At 37.7% G+C, this 16092-nt stretch overlaps 1 protein-coding gene across 10 annotated transcripts in view; it reads left to right on the top strand.

The window, feature by feature from the left end:
• LOC113954467 (bifunctional heparan sulfate N-deacetylase/N-sulfotransferase 3-like) overlaps positions 1 to 16092 on the top strand; it is a 213435-nt gene that overhangs the window by 18764 nt on the left and 178579 nt on the right. The gene's annotated exons all lie outside the window — the stretch shown is intronic.

A 16092-nucleotide genomic window follows, 5' to 3' on the forward strand; every position in this document is an offset into this window, starting at 1 on the left:
ACTGGGCAGTAATGACCGAGCAAAGCCATTTATACCCATAGTATTTTAAATAAAGCACATTCAGTGTCAGTCCACAAAACTAAACCCAAGGCAAACATCATCGAGGAAGTTTTTTGAGTGACTTTGAAGAAGCTTGTCCCAATGCCACACATTACTCTGCAAGTGCTACCTTAACAAATGTAGTTTCCCTGCCTGCCTGTAAGAAAGAAACTTATAGTAAGTCATTAGGCAAGCATCTGGCACCAAGGAGACTAAAATTCTCATGCAAGCTGCTGGTGACACATTGCAAGTGCCTGTCCCTGATGGTGCAGCACAGTGTTCAGTGGGCATTAGAAGCCCACACGTGACCTGCAGCTGTGGAATGCATGGCTGGTACTGGTTTAGATTGCAGGGCTTTAGATCCTCTTGCCCAAATGAGAGAAACCTGAGCTGTTTATGTGTTGTCTGCATCACATAACTAATTGCAGGCATGGTAGTGGTCATGCCATTAGCAGATAGGTCCTACATGCTTGTTAATATTCTGTGGGCAAAGGTATCTGCTTTCTGGTCTCTTCTTTTATGTGCTTTTTAGGACATTAGTAAGTTTTGGATACAGTTAAAAATATGTTGCCTTCTATATCTGTGTCATCATTGTCTAGTATTCTGTGCTGGTTTCTCATTCATTTTAAACGTAATCTTTGCTATATTTTGCTTCAATTGATAATTAGAGAATGTCAGTTTTTCTTGGTTATTTACAACTTGGAGTTTTTGGAATGGTACTGATGAATCTTTCTCCTCAAGACTGGGTGTTATATCCTAAATTCCTGCCTGTGGCTGTTAAAAGCTGATGCCTAGTGTAAACAGACAGAATGTCTACTTTATCTGGACTTGCAAGCAGAACACTGAAAGGACATGATCTGTCACTCATACATTCTTTAAAAAGTGAATGCAGGCTTGATGATGTCTTCCACCTGCAGATCTCAGCTCTATGTATCCTCTTGTCCAGTAAGTCTGACTTAAGCTCAAAAAGTTGAGGAAGGAACTTGAACAGTAACCCAGTCAATAACTGAAGCCATTAGCTATGAGACTGAATTGTTTTTGCTCATGACAAGATCATGGAATATAATTATTATGCATATTATTATAATTTTTAAATTGAGAACTCAATTAGTCACTGTTTCTGTCTAATTTTTGATATGGCAATACTTCAGTGGGATTGTGTTTAGTTGTGACTGATATGTTTTCATTTACCAGCTCTTAAGAGCTGAACATACATTATATTAAACCAAGCTATGCTTCATTTTCCTGGCTCCATCTTTCGTTTCTTGTGATATAAGCTTCGTTTAAAAAAAGCTGACTGCTCCTTAAATACAAAAATCCTGCTGAGTTTTAACTCATTTGAGGGGAAGGAGCAACAAAATTTAGTCTCCAGTGACACTAGGTTTCAAATGGTGTGGGTTGTTCCAATAAATATCCTTTCTGCATAGGCTCAAGTCCTAAAGTTGGGATGTGATAGATAACTTTAACAGTGAAGATCACAGAGCAGTCCTCACTAATAGTACATAAGGTAGATGAGGCACTCAAATTACAGTTGAGGTTTACTTGCCAGAATAAAATAAAGTTTTAACCACTTTGGCTGGAAATGTGTATCTATTTCTGACCTTTATTTTAGTAGCTGTAACACACTGGAAGAAAAAAAAAAAATCAAGGTCATACTCCTAATTCCTGTTATTTTATCATTGTGAGTAACCCTGATCACTTTTTTATGCAAAATCAGCTGTTACTTCTCTGGCAACAGTGGTGCTTAACATATTGGTAACACCTTATGCTGCAGGTGCAATCTTCAAATTTAGTCTGTAGAATAAAATGGATAGTGCTATATCTATTTCACTAACAAGGGAGCAAAGAGCATTTTCAAACAAGTTTTGACAACCCTTTATATGAATCCTGGAGAGCCAACATCAGGTACTTTATTTCACAGGAAAAACAGTTTTTCATGTCCCTCACCCAGGGAATATACAGGTCACATTGCAAGGCAATAAGAAAAGAAACAAAGTAAAATCCTGTCTTCAGAATCTCTGTAAAGAGATTCTAATTGTATCAATAATGCTTTTAAAACATGAGTTACTTATTGATTTTTGAAAACCTATGAACCTACAGATAGCTTTGATTTCTCTAACACTTTGTTATTGAATCTCTGCTGGAGAATGCTGGAGTAGTTATGAAGGGTGATGTATATTTAGGAATGCACTGACTCCCAGAAATCCAGGAGGGTGAAGTGGAACAGTAATGCTTTGTGATTCCTAATGCTTGGAAAAGGAATCACAGTATTTTCAGAATGCTAAGTACAATGCTGGTAGGGGGAAAAAAGTACTTTTCTCCTAAAATGGTAAAAAGGTTGATTTATAGATCAGTGTACTTTGCAACTATTGGGGACAAGTCTTCCTGTGTTCCTCTGTACTGTGCAGAGATTGACCTGTCAATGAAAAAGGTGGCAAATGGAGACAGAAAAGTTTGATTTGTCCCAAGTCAATCAATTAATGGCAGAGCAGGAATGGGATTAGTATCTAATTTCAAGTATCTCTCTTTGCTTCCCTGACAGTGTAGAGACAAAGGAGTTTTGGTAGCATGATACCTCTGATTTTTGGATTTTTTGCCTCATGAGGAGCTGATGCACCTGTTTCTGAAGGGGATTTAGGAAAACCAGTTCTGGCACAAGTCCCTCCATTTGGGCAGAGAAGGGACATCATTTAGATTTTAAGTGGCAGTTACAGGGCAGTCAAACAGGTCTGCTGGAAACAACTGCAGTAAAGTACTGCCATCTAATTGCTAAGCATTTATGATACCTGTTACTAAATATTCTCTCTCCTTTGAACTGCAAAGTCAGTCTAGGGTATTATTGGAAATACAAGGTATTCTTTGTGTTATAAGTCTTTTAAAGATCCAACAGTCTTCAGGACTGAGAAGTTGGTAATGTGAAGACTTGATGCACAGATGTTCTGTTAGTGCTGTGGGTACAGATGATTTTCCTGCATTTATTCCTGGTTGCTATAGTTACAGTTAATGCAGAAAATTATAATATTCAGTAGGCATTGGGTTTTTTGAAAGCATAGAAAACAATGTTTTCTCCTATTTCCACCATTCACGTTCTTTCATATAAAGCAGTCCTGGTAATTTGCCAGAAAAAATTGAAATTGTTCTTCTAGTTCCATTTAGTTTCATCATACCACCTGTCACACTGTTCCCAATTTTCCCTTTGTTTCATATCATCAGACTGCTTTTCTCTGTCCTTTGTCCCCTGTTTTCAGGAGGAAGGTGGTAATGTTCTGTCAGGCAGGAATGCATCCTGGCTACTGGATTAGTTTACTTGTCTCAGTGCAAGCAGGTGCCTCTGTATTCTCTAGGGGATACACATTTCCTTTCCTCTGAAAGCTTTGTTTGTGCCATGAGCACTGACCCACTGTCCAATTTCTCTGTTAGCAAATCCTTCCTTTCAGACATATGTTACTTAATTCCCTCACTCTCAATGTAATCAGCTTTCTGCTATCTACTTTTCTTCATTTCTTTACATGTCTCTGATTAGATATGGTAATGTTCTTAAATAGCTTTTTGATATTTACCATTATAATACTCTAGATATTTATGAAACTGGACTGTTTTACAAACTGATGAAAAATCAACTCCTGCACAGCAGGTTTCTCTTTCTTTTATTAAGTTTGACTACCATACATTTCAAGTACAAATACTGTAGGAACTTTGCTGATGCTTTCTCTGCATTTCTTATCCTGAACTAACTTAAGTTTGGATTTTCTCATTAAAACAAGCCAAATTATCCCACAAATATACTGTGATATTTGGATTTCTTTTGTGCTTTAAGTTATCCTGCAGCCTCAACACATCAGAACCTAAGATAAAGGTTTAAACCACGTCCCCTAGCAAAACTACTTAGGATTTTTCCCTGTTACAGTTTTTTTTCAAGAAGATTACTATTGAGTGTCAAGGCAGCTGCTGTGATGGAGTGTTGGGGCTTCCCATTCAGTTGTGTGTAATCCACATATTCCAGAGGAGACTAATCAGGAGAGAAATACTGAGGGTCTGAGCCAGATCCTGTGCTATTCCAGTTACCCAGACTAACTCTATAAGGATAACCCTATTATAGAGACTGTAAAACAATATATAAGAGAGAAGCTAGGTCGAGAATAACTTGTACTTTTTGGAAGGCTGTTTTGGCTTCTAGGAATAAGGTGTAGCTGCGATTGTGCAGTGCAGCACAGTAAGTTCCTACCAGTGAGCAGGGACTCCTTCAGCAGCTCCCTCTGCAGTCTGATCTGAACAAAGTGTGCTGCTGTAACAACTAAATACTTAGATAAGAAAAAAATGGATGGAAGAACATGTGTTTTGCCACAGCATTAAGGAAACTTTCAGTAGGGTTGAACCTAATTTGCCTCACAATAATAAAGGCTGATCACTTCTGGATTAATACTGTTCATTGTGGTATTGGCTGTGAGTTGACATTTAAGGAACTAATGTGGGCATGTAACATTTACTAGTTTTCCATCACACCTTTTTAGAGACTGTATAACTTTGGATTAGGGGACTGCTACTGTAAGTTTAAATGCAGTTCAACCAAGGATAGCAGCATTACTTTTAAACGAAGTATTTTGTTAAAAAAATCTTCCAATTCATTGCCACTGTTCTTGTAATGGATGGAACTATAATACTTTTCTGTGATAGCTGATAGAAGTCCATAAGGGTGAAAAATCCATTTTTACCTTCTAACAATATAAAAAAACTAAATCAGGGAGCATCCTTGGAGGCACTTAGTTTCTCAGATGTTAACAATCCTGTGAGTACCTGAAGCTTCCTTAGGGACAGTATTCAAAAGGATTGAGACTTTCTTGTTTCACCCATGAAGATTGCTTTCAGTTCAGGGGGAAAGGAAAGTGAACAAAAAACTTCCCCTCCCTCCCCACCAGATCTAAGAAAACAAGGTAAATTCTGCTTCTGTCAAGTAGAGACACATGGATCTCAGTAAAGGTGTTTCCTGTCACCATGCTGGGAGTGCAGGATTTTGGGAGCTGATTGGCAGGAAGTTATTCAGATGGTACAGTCTCTGTAAGATTGAGAGACTGACTGAAGTCCAGGATATGACCATTTTAAATGTGCATGATATGTTGCTCAGGTTATCAGTAGGTCAAAATAAACACTGGTATTGCTTTTGGGTGGGTATTTTTTCCTTCTATGTTAGGGTAATATTATAATCTTATTTCTCTAAGTACTTGAGTGAGTTAGAGAAGTGAAATCTTGGAGACTTCAGCCCTTTGCTGGAGAGGAGATCAAAGGGAGGCTTCTGTAGAGCTTAACCCTTACTTAAAAGAGAGAAAATGTTATCAGATATCAGATTTTATAGTGGCATCTTTTACACCAGTTCTAAAAATGTGGTTTTCAGGTTCATTGAGCCTGATTTGCCATTGCAGGTACCTTTACTACAGTATTACTAGCCCTTTCTAAAATCTAATTGAGTTAAGTGAAGTTAAAGGTTATATAAATATAATGAACATAGAGAATACCAGTCCTTTAACAATAAACTGAGTTGCTACTGATGCTAACTGGTGTTCCATGTGCCTGTAGATGACTGTTCTTCACCTGTCTGCCTGTCTTTATCCTGCAAGTTCTTTTGAGAAACTCCTGGATGAGGAGACCACTGGTCCCCATCCTATTTCACAATACTGCCCAAACTGACACTCAGTTCATTGGTTAGTCACTAAGAAAGCATGGTTCAAATTAGTGTCAATGTATTTCCAATGCCCAGTTTGAGAGCTTGAAAATATGAAATGTTCCTGCAAATTCAAAGTGGCCTGAATTTCACATTCAGTTTATACCTTGCAACATTGGAACATCCATAGGCAAAGCCCAAATGAATTACCTTCTGTTTAGCAGCCACTGAATGTTTACATTTGAAGTAAAAAACTAAGATCAGTGTTTTTTAAAATACCATTATATGCTCAACATGTGGGAAAATCTGGATTTCCTATGCACAAAACTTTGTAGGCAGTCTCAGAAAAATACCTGAATGGTATCTTGCTGGTGTGAGAGCCAACTAACAGTTCATGCAAATCAGAACTAGTTCTTAGAAGCTCTATAATATGACTTTATCTATTTTATTAATATTTTTTCCTGTGCCTTAAATGGACACTAATCCTTATTCTATTAATTTTTAGATGTCATGATAAAATAACACATTTCATTGTATAATATTTTCCATATATATTTTCTGTCTTTGAGAAACCTTTTCTTAATTGTCAAAACAGACTATTAGTATTAACCTGATTAAATAAAATTTAAATTAGTGCAGACAGCTTATCATATCAAGTGATTCATATGCAAAGCAGAGTATCTGTGTGTAATTTAGTAAAATAGAGAAGTTAATATCAAGAGTTTTAGGAAAAAGGAATTACATCAAGTGTAATTTAAACTTGTTGAGATGAATTTAAAATAATTTTATTTTGAAGGGAGACCTGATTTTTCCAAAGCAGTTTTTTCACTGCACAGGCTTCTGAGTTTCTTTTATTTTTTGATAATTTGCATGGTGTGCAACTAGGTAGGTTAACTTCCATACTGCCCAAACTTTCAGCAATTTGCTATAATTGTCCATATTCTTCTTATGGTAGCTCTCATCCATAAAGATCTTAGTGAGCAAGAGAATGCAGTATTACTGCTAATCGAGTCTAATTCATCCATATTCAGATATATTGAGTGTAAAAGTGCTACCTTATAGCAGTAGTTGGGTGTAACAAACCAAGCAAATAATGGTAAACTGTTGGCTGTTAGCTTGGTTGTTTGTTAAATTCTCTGGGAATTGATACATCAACAACTGCAAAAATTATTAATTATCTAATGAACAGTAACAAACCTTCTCTAAATTGCAGTACAGTACATATCTGAGGAACATTCTCAATGTTTCAGGTTGTAAATGGGTAATCTGAGTCAAGAAGTTGCCGTTACTTTATCAGAGTTTTAGAGTAATCCCTATTATTTTCAGCATATTCTACTTCAGGAAAAATACGTGTTTGTCACAAACAGTGCTAAAACTGTGCACATGAAAAATAATTTACATTCAGTCCAGGATAGGAGTTGAATGGGTAAAACAAGCAAATATGACAAAGATCTGGAGAAGGGTATTACAGGTGATCTGTAGACTGTTTCTTGCTTCTTTGTTAAATAGCTTAATAATGATGGAAAATTCTAGAGGGTTGGGGTTTTTTTTCATTTAACACGGAAAAGAGTAGTTACTGTTGTTGCCAGGCAGTTTTGGTGATCTTGGAAAAGCTGAAGAAGTTACTTTGAAGTTACTGTTTTCAAAAGTGTAGGCAGTATATCTAGAATTTAATATTAGGGAATAATATGTTGGGAAATACTATGTTTATGTTGGTACTGTAACATAAATTCTCTTTATCTGTTGGTTGGTCCGTAGCTGGTTGGTGTGTTTTGTGATTTGTATTTTGGGTTTTTTGGATCTTGTGTGGTGCAGATTTTCCTTACCTTTTTTACCTCCTTCAGCTTCCAGTCTGTTTGGGTTTTTTCCCACTTCAATTAAAAGAAAGCTTTCGAACACTTCAAGGTTTATTTTTCATTTAATCTATTCAGAATTTAAGGATTTTTGTTGATGTGTAAGAAAACTGTTCAGTCACAGACTACTTAAACATATGGAATGGAACAACTGTTATTAAGCATGTTCCATGCAAAACAGAGAATCTAGAGAATTTTATACCAAAACACAAAAGGATTTATAGCTTTTTATGTGAGAGAAACCAGAGATGGGATTCAATTTCATCTGCAGATCTCCGGTAATGTCTGGTTGCCTACATTAAAGGCAGTAATCATGAGCTTTGTATTCAGTAGGAAGAACCAGACTCTTCTGGGATACAGTTGGTCTAGCTTTATTTCTATTCTGTAGGTTGAAATACATTTATTTTAGAAGTGTGTGTTTCTATCTGATGCCAGAGGACGTGTATAGTTGATATTCAGCTTTGGTGAGAAGAGTCCTACTCTGAGCTGCTGACAGGGCAGCACACAGCAGATGGGAGTGTGGAGGACTTAAGGAAAAGGACTGCTGGGTAACCTCAGCAAGGCTCTCCTCCAGCTCCTTACAGCTCTGTTTACAGTATTCCTTTGAAACATACTGAACACAAGTATAACACAATCAACTTAAAATTTAGATGACTCTGATGTAACTTATAAGTGTAGGTAAGACACTAAGGAAAGGAAGTAAGACATTGGAGTGAATAAAGGGAAGAGGGAATAAAATCATACAACCTACCTAGTTGCACATCATGTAAATTATCAAAAAATAAAAGAAACTGAGAAGCCTGTGCAGTGAAAAAACTGCTTTGGAAAAATCAGGTTTGGGAGAGGGTTCTGGAGTGTTTTTTCTAGGCTGCTACTTTTGAGAAGTATTGTTAAATTATATTTGTATGCTATGGTTGCTGGCATTTAGTTCCCACACCTAAGTACCACTGTTTGGTTTGCATATGTTGTACTTGATGGATCTGATACTTTGTTCACCTTACAAATTACTGACATTTAAAGCTGCTTGTTTCTTGTAGTAAAGCCGAGTTTGAGATTATGGACTAAATAATAAGGGCATGGATCACAACAGTGCTGTAGAATCACAAGGCTGTCATGTTAACAAAACCCAAGTACTGTATTTTAATGAATGGTGATGATAGTGAGTGAAACAGGGAGGTGTATTGTGTATTAGGAGAAGATCTGGTTTAAAGGAGAAGTGGAAGAGTTACTGAGACCTGGATAAATTAAATATTGAGACATTCCTTATGCCCTGTGTACCAGTCTTACAGTGGCAGCTGATAACAAGGTGATTGGGGCTGCAGTGGGAGTGATGGTTAGATGCTGTGCAGTGAGTCAGCAACAAATGAGCTGGAAAAGAGAAAAGCAAAGCAGCACTGAGCACTGTAGCTTAAACACAGAGAGTCTAATTAATATCACTTGCATTTGGCCAGGCTTGAGTTAGTGCTTCTTAGTCTTTGACTTTGGATCCTACTTTGATTTGTGCTTCCCTTAGATTGCTTGTGATATAATGGTAACCTTGTTTGTGATTGATGTCAACAAAAAGGAGAAGGGAGGCATGACACCTCTACAAAAATGCAGAAAAAGACGGAAACAGGAGAAAGCAACAAAGATGGATTTATGGTAGAAGTGAAGATGTGAAGGATGAATGAGCTGAGAGCTCAGTGAGGTCAGAACTGTTCTGTTCAGGATCTGCCAGAATTGCACTAAGAGCACAGGCACTGGCATGATATTTTATAGTTGCATTCATGTGTTTCATAGTTTAGCAAATGCTGGTAGGGTATGGTTTTATGAACAGCAGTAGCTGGGTGGAATAAGGAATTTTCCTTGTAGTCAGAATTCCAAAATGTGAGAAATAAGGGTCTGAGACAATAGAATAAATGTACTAAGTTCCCCTGCTATATCAGTTCGGAAATAATGCCATTCTTAAGACTGTGAGATAATTCACTCATATAGGCTTTTAAACAACTCCTTAATTTTGATTCTCTCCTTTTTTTAATTTAACTTTGTTTTTACATTTTGTTTTCATTGTGTGCCTGGAAATATTGGCTGAGGAGGTGGGAAGATGAGCAGACGTGAAACTGGGCAGGGTTCCAGTAAATGTCATCAGAATTTTGACACAATCAATGTGATTCTCTGGAGCACTTGGATTCTTTCAAATTGGCATTTGCTTCTCTTAGAGCTGTTGTGTCAGAGTTTTGACCGACTAATATCTGCAGGATAAAGCAAACTTTTCTTGCAAGAGGATTTATTCTGCTTATGAGTGCAACCTGAAAGCCTTGAAAGCTGCTACTATGGAAAGACTGAAATAAATTCTGCCTTTTCATTTTTCAGGAAAGAGGAAGGCATGCAGTGACTTTCTGTTGGGAAAGCTGGAAAACTGTACTGTTTGGCTTAGCAGAATTATTCCTACTTGAAAATACTCGGGCAGAGAGTGAGGAAGTGCTCATTTTACCTGCTTCTCATTGCCCATTTTCTGCAACCTCTGTTCATTTCCCAGAGTTAAATTTCCATTCTGTCTTCTCTTTACTGTATTCTTTCCTCTTACAAAGACTGGAATATGAGAACAGAAAAGCGGGGGATTCCTTGCATAAGAATATTGTCTTATTTTCCATTTAGACCTAAAAGATTATAGTTTGGGCCATTAGAACTGAATAAATAGAAATCTCTATATCATTAAAGGAAATGTACAGTAAGTACATTTTCATACAGGCAGCATTACAAGATGGAGTATTTCAAGAGAGAAGTAGTCTGGGCAGGGAATGGCAGAAATATTACATGTAAATGTAGTAAAGAGCTGACAAATGGTATTTCTCAACAAATGGGCTCCTTTTGTGGATAAAAAGCTCTGAAGAGTAACCCCCGAGGAAATCAATTCCCAAATGGCTGTATAATCCTCCGAGACCAGCTCCAGCCCTCTTTTGTCTCTAATTGTATTGACAGCTGGTAGTCCCAACTTTCTGGCAATTTATCTCCCCCTGCATATTTATTGAGAGGTTTCTTGTCATAGTATTGACCGTCCATTAACAAGGAAGTGGTGGATAACAGTGCAATCCCCATGGTCCTGGCAGATGTTTTCTTGGTATGGGAGCTTGTGCCCACAGCAACGGGCCTTGTGGCATATGCACAACAAAGTGAAAGTTAACATTTTGGAGTAAAAATAAAGCATTACTTCCATGGAAGATTTGAGTCAGTGATCTATATTCAGTTCCTGATTTAAAACCAGATTGTCATGGTAATTTTTTTTTTTTTATGCAGACACATGCAAAATTATACGGAGATAAACACGCAAAGCTAAAATAAATATAAAGCAAATGCTGAGATTATTGTGGTGATTTCAGTTTCTTCATAAGACAATGATTCCAAAAGAAAAATTTTGTTAAAATAGGAGTTCTGGATTCTCTTATCTCTTTTGGTGCAGCTCTTGGTTTCCCTGCTCCCAAGTTCCATGAGTAGTTCTGCTTTTTTTTACTGTGACACAAACTCTGGGGTTTGTGCTGCAGTGTTTGCCAAGGCACTTCTGCCTGCAGACTTGACTTTGAAACTTCAGCACTTGAGGAGGTAATGAACCCAGTAATGGCACAGCTCATTAGAAGCATTACAGCTAAATGCTATCAAAAGCCAAGGAATAAAGTTTTAGTTAAACGCTAGCATAGAATTCCAAACCTAGCATCCTGCTTCTGAGGTTTAACAGCTTAGTTCAACAAAGCACAGCAGCAAAATTCCTAACCCGTTTTGGAGACTAGGAAATAGTTTAGATGGAACAGACACCAAAAGCAATAAGGAGCTATTAGAGCAGGTTTGGGAGTAAGGATGCAGTTCAGATGGTCATTCAGATGGAAATGATTCCCCTAGAGACTGTATCTGCCTCTCTACCCTGTGGGTTTAATTCAATACAAGTATCATAAAAAATGAATCTTTTGGATTTTGCACAGCCCTGGATAAGTACAGATTCATCTTCCTAGTGCAGCTCCTGCTGAGCTGGGGCTAACCCTTTTTAGCATCTATGGCCTCGTGAGGAAGTTATGTAAGAATGCAATAGAAAAAGACTATTGTAAATGAAAGGGTTATCTTTCTTCCCTCATTGATGCTCTCAATGATTCAGTAGGATGAAATATTAGGAAAGAAAGAGGCCTAGAAAGTTGGTAAAGCGACCAAAGGCCAGAAGTGAGGACAGGGAGGAATTTTCCAACCAAGGGGAGAATTCAGTGCAGATTATGGTTCCATCCTGGAAGGTTACCTATGGCATTGCTGGGCTTGGTACAGAAGGTCATTGTGCTCACGTGCCCAGCTACAGTAGCATGTGCTTGTTTAGCTGTAGATTTCATGAAAACAGCAAATATTATAGATGCCTAAGCAGACCCTATCAATAATTGATTTTCTACTTCATCTCAAATTGAATAAATTGTGCTTTCTGAACATTAGTTTACGAAATTTTAATGTCTTATCGTGACAACCTGTTTTCCTGAGACAGCCTTTTACAGCCCTTTCCCGTAAAGCACCTTTAATCTCTATTTCTCAAAGATTTATCATTAGGCATATTCTGCCTGTGCTCCAGAAGAAAATCAGATTAGAAGCAGACAAGGAATTCTTAGCAGCATGTTTTACTTTGAGAAAGATTAATGTTGATTTGATTTTTAGGCTGTTGTGGTTTATAGTTTGCATTTTGATTACATCTGATTAACTTAAGGGGAGGCTGTGAGAGCTGAAAGATTGTCGTCTTATTTTGAGGGAGATAAAGGGTGAGAGATGAGAAGAACTAAATAACCCACTTGCCCAAGCTAATGTGCTCAGTAATCATTAGTCATCTGTGTGATGCTCGTGGTGCTTCATCATCTACAAATGAGCATTGTAAACGTAATTTATAAATAGTTTTTTTAAATAAAAGGACTGTTCACTGTCCCCTTTGATTTCAACTTACATTTAATTTCATTATTTCAATAACCGTGAGGTATTTTGGGAAATAATAGTGAGTCTCCAAAATTTTCTAAGTTAAAGCACAAATACTAATTTTTTCCAAAAATTTTGGGAGTTTATTTACCATGTGACTATTTCTGTACTGACTGTGCAGAATTAAAAATTTGCCAGTGTCAGAATCAAAAGGCTAAAAATAACATGGTAGAGGTGACTTAAATCTTATAATTAAGAATTAATTTAAGATTACTCCAACTTTTTATAGGTAATATTTGTCCAGGAAAAAAATCCCCATGTGGAACTTGTATCACAAATGCAGGTGATTTACAGCTATGAGATAATGCAACCTGAGTTCTTAAATCCTGTGCATGTTGACAAGTAGATGGGGGTTGAGTATCTTCCTTCTTGCCAATTCTTTTGGCAATCCTCTGCAATGTTTCTATGCTGTAACTAATTTTTTGCTGGGTTTGGTGGGGATGTGGCTGGATTAGAGAGCAGGCTCACAGGTTGGTCGAACTGGCCCCTATTTATAGAATCTTAGTTGGCAGCTTCCCAGTGCTCATCTTTTTTTTTGCATTTTGAATGTATGTTTAGTGTTCTGGTCCTTCTCCAAACAATGCACAATTGTTGCTTTAATTAGATTATTTGGAGAATGTCACTGTTGATGTTTTGTAATTTTATTTACTCTGGATTCTAGAACTAACAGCAATAAAGAGTAAAGGTTGTTAAGCAAATAATGCTATTTTGAAAGTTTTGGGAATCTGGCAAATGGCATAAGGTTTCCTTTCAAATCTGGACTAACCTGGGCTATGAATGTGCCTCTTTAATGAAAAGGGCAGCTTTTGAATGTAGTCCCTAAGGGTAATTATCATTTTCTGGAATCTTATTAGCATGCAAAGTGGCATAATGGAATAGCAATATGAGCCTTGGGAGCCAACTGAGGGGACAGCAAGGCATATATTATTGTAGCTTGTGCAATAATATTTAGCTGTATCAAGGGATACATTGGAAAGACTGTTCTGGCTTATCCAAAAGAAATTACCCACGCTCAACAAAAGTTTTCAGGATGGGATTTTGCTTCTATTATAACTGAGGATTTACATTCTCCTATTCTTACAGGCTTTTGTAGACTCATTAATCTTTTAAAAAGAACAGAGATTAAACCAAGGTTATAATGTACTTCTGAATTTGAATTTACAGTTTACAAATGTATTATACGTGTGGTCTGAAACTTCCAGAAGTTACAACAGGGAAAGAACAACAGAAATTTTCTAGACTAATGCTCTTATTGTACTAGGGGATTTACCCAGGTGAGCTGCACATTGGGCACATTATATTTGAGCATGTCTTTTATTAGTCTTGATGTAGTGTTATAGCTGTATAAAATCAGTAGAAGACAGCAATATACTTTAAAAATTGAGTGGGATGTTTTTCCTCTTAAAATACCATGGGTTTCCTTTTGTTATTTAATTCAGATATTTTCATGACATGCTTCTGTGTCTTACTCCTTTTGATATTAGTAGCTGCTCTTCATTGGGACTTTATTGACTCATTCTTCAAGTTGCTTTTGAAAACCTCATTATTTGTTCCATGTTCCATAATTTCAAATGCTTACAGTAATAGTAACCACAATGCTCTACGTAAAAAAAGCCTACATAAATAGGTAGGCTTTCTCATCATATCTGTAGGAAGACTTGAAGTTTTGAAGTATTTGGGAAAACAAACCTGAACCTTTGCCCACAAAGTCACTCTTCTATTGCACAAATTTTGTTACTGTGGTTGAGATAATTAAAACCAGTATTTTAGACTTATTAATGGAAAAAATGCACATAGACATGGAATATACAATTGGAAAACCTGAGCCTTCAGAGTTTATGGGTTTTTGTCCTGGTATAATCCTAAGAGTATAAACTTACTGGTGTGAGCAAGTCTATTCATGACATGATTTGCAAGCCTTTAAAATGACTCTTGATAAGGATCAAGAGGGACAAATCCTTGCCACAGATCATTGATAAATGTATTCCCCATAAAACTATACTACCCAGATTTTGAAGCCAATGCTTCTGTTGCTTTTATTGTTCTCATTCTTTCTCATGGAGTCGCTTTTTTGCTCAAGGATAGTGACAGACCTGAGTAGAGCTGGAAATCTTAATGAGAAGCTTTCACCCTCCCTCTGTTCTCTCTGCATCTTAATTGTGTTGTGGATAGAGGGGATCTAACAGAGGCAAATACTGTGTGACAGATGTGATGCTTCTGGGAAAGGCGGGAGAGGAAATCTCACTGCTGTTACTGATGGGGCAGATGTAGCCAGCTGTGGGTGGGGTGACAGGCAGCTGAGACATTCAGGGCTAGTGCCTCATCAGCCAGCCTTATTTCTCAAGACTGGGCAACACAGACACACAAATGGTGGTCAGAGGAGCTTTGTCCTCCCTTCAATTCTAGTTTGTTTTGTAGAGAATCAAAATACTGGGATCATAGCCAGTAATTACATAAAATGATCATAGAATCATAGAATCAGCTGGGTTGGAAGGGATCAATCCTTGATCCACTACCACCGTGGTTACTAGACCATGGCACTGGTGCCACATCCAGCCTCATCTGAAAAACCTCCAGGGACAGAGAATCCACCACTTCCCTGGCAGCCCATTCCAATGGCTGATTACCCTCTCTGTAAAGAAATTCTTTCTAGTATCTAACCTAAACTTCCCCTGGCACAGCTTAAGGCCATGCCCTCTTGTCTGGCTCCTGCGGAAAGAGACCAACCCCCACCTGGCTACAACCTCCTTTCAGGGAGTTGTAGAGAGTGAGGAGGTCTCCCCTGAGACTCCTCCAGGCTGAACAGCCCCAACTCCCTCAACCTCTCCTCATAGGACTTGTGCTCCAGTCCCTTCCCCAGCCTTGTTACTCTCCTCTGGACCTGCTCCAGGACCTCAATGTTCTTCCTGAACTGAGGGGCCCAGAACTGGACACAGTATGATGATGATAAATACTCAGTGTCCTCTGTATCGATACGTCAGTGCTCTTTAAAGCTTAGAAATAGTCCCAAACACATTGTAGGGTCTGTAATTATGGGAGACTTTAGTCTTTGGAAATGTGGCAATAGCTTCATATAAACCGAAACCTGATGTGTGGATTTTTCTATCTCTGTATGTAATTTTGTAAATTAATCCATACTTTGTATCTACTGCACTCAAAATTGAAATTGTATAAAGTAATAGTTAGGGAGGAAGAACAGGTGGTTATTTTGGTTTTAAGAGGACACTTACTTAAGGCCAGGCCAGCAAAACTGCTCAAGAATGTCCTGAGGTGATGCTACCAATGGCAGTCTTACCAGGAAGGGATTTAATATCTCAAGACAATTTGATATTTATCTTCTGCAGGATAAAATAAAGTTAATAAAATAGCTAATGGGAATCGAAGTCCCAGGAGTGCATTGTGCTTACACAAGGGAGCATTTCTGTTTGGAGTGTCAGATGAAAGATGGTAATGTTGTGGTATGTTTTTGGACTACTTTCTATTTACATCAGTTTTCTGATAATGAGGCATTGAAATATGTTAAGCACCCACTCAGGTAGCTGTTTTCAGATATGTGGGAATGCCAGTTTGCCTTGC

This window comes from Corapipo altera, unplaced genomic scaffold, assembly GCF_003945725.1.
Source record: "Corapipo altera isolate COAL_440 unplaced genomic scaffold, ASM394572v1 255, whole genome shotgun sequence".
Lineage (NCBI taxonomy): Eukaryota > Metazoa > Chordata > Aves > Passeriformes > Pipridae > Corapipo > Corapipo altera.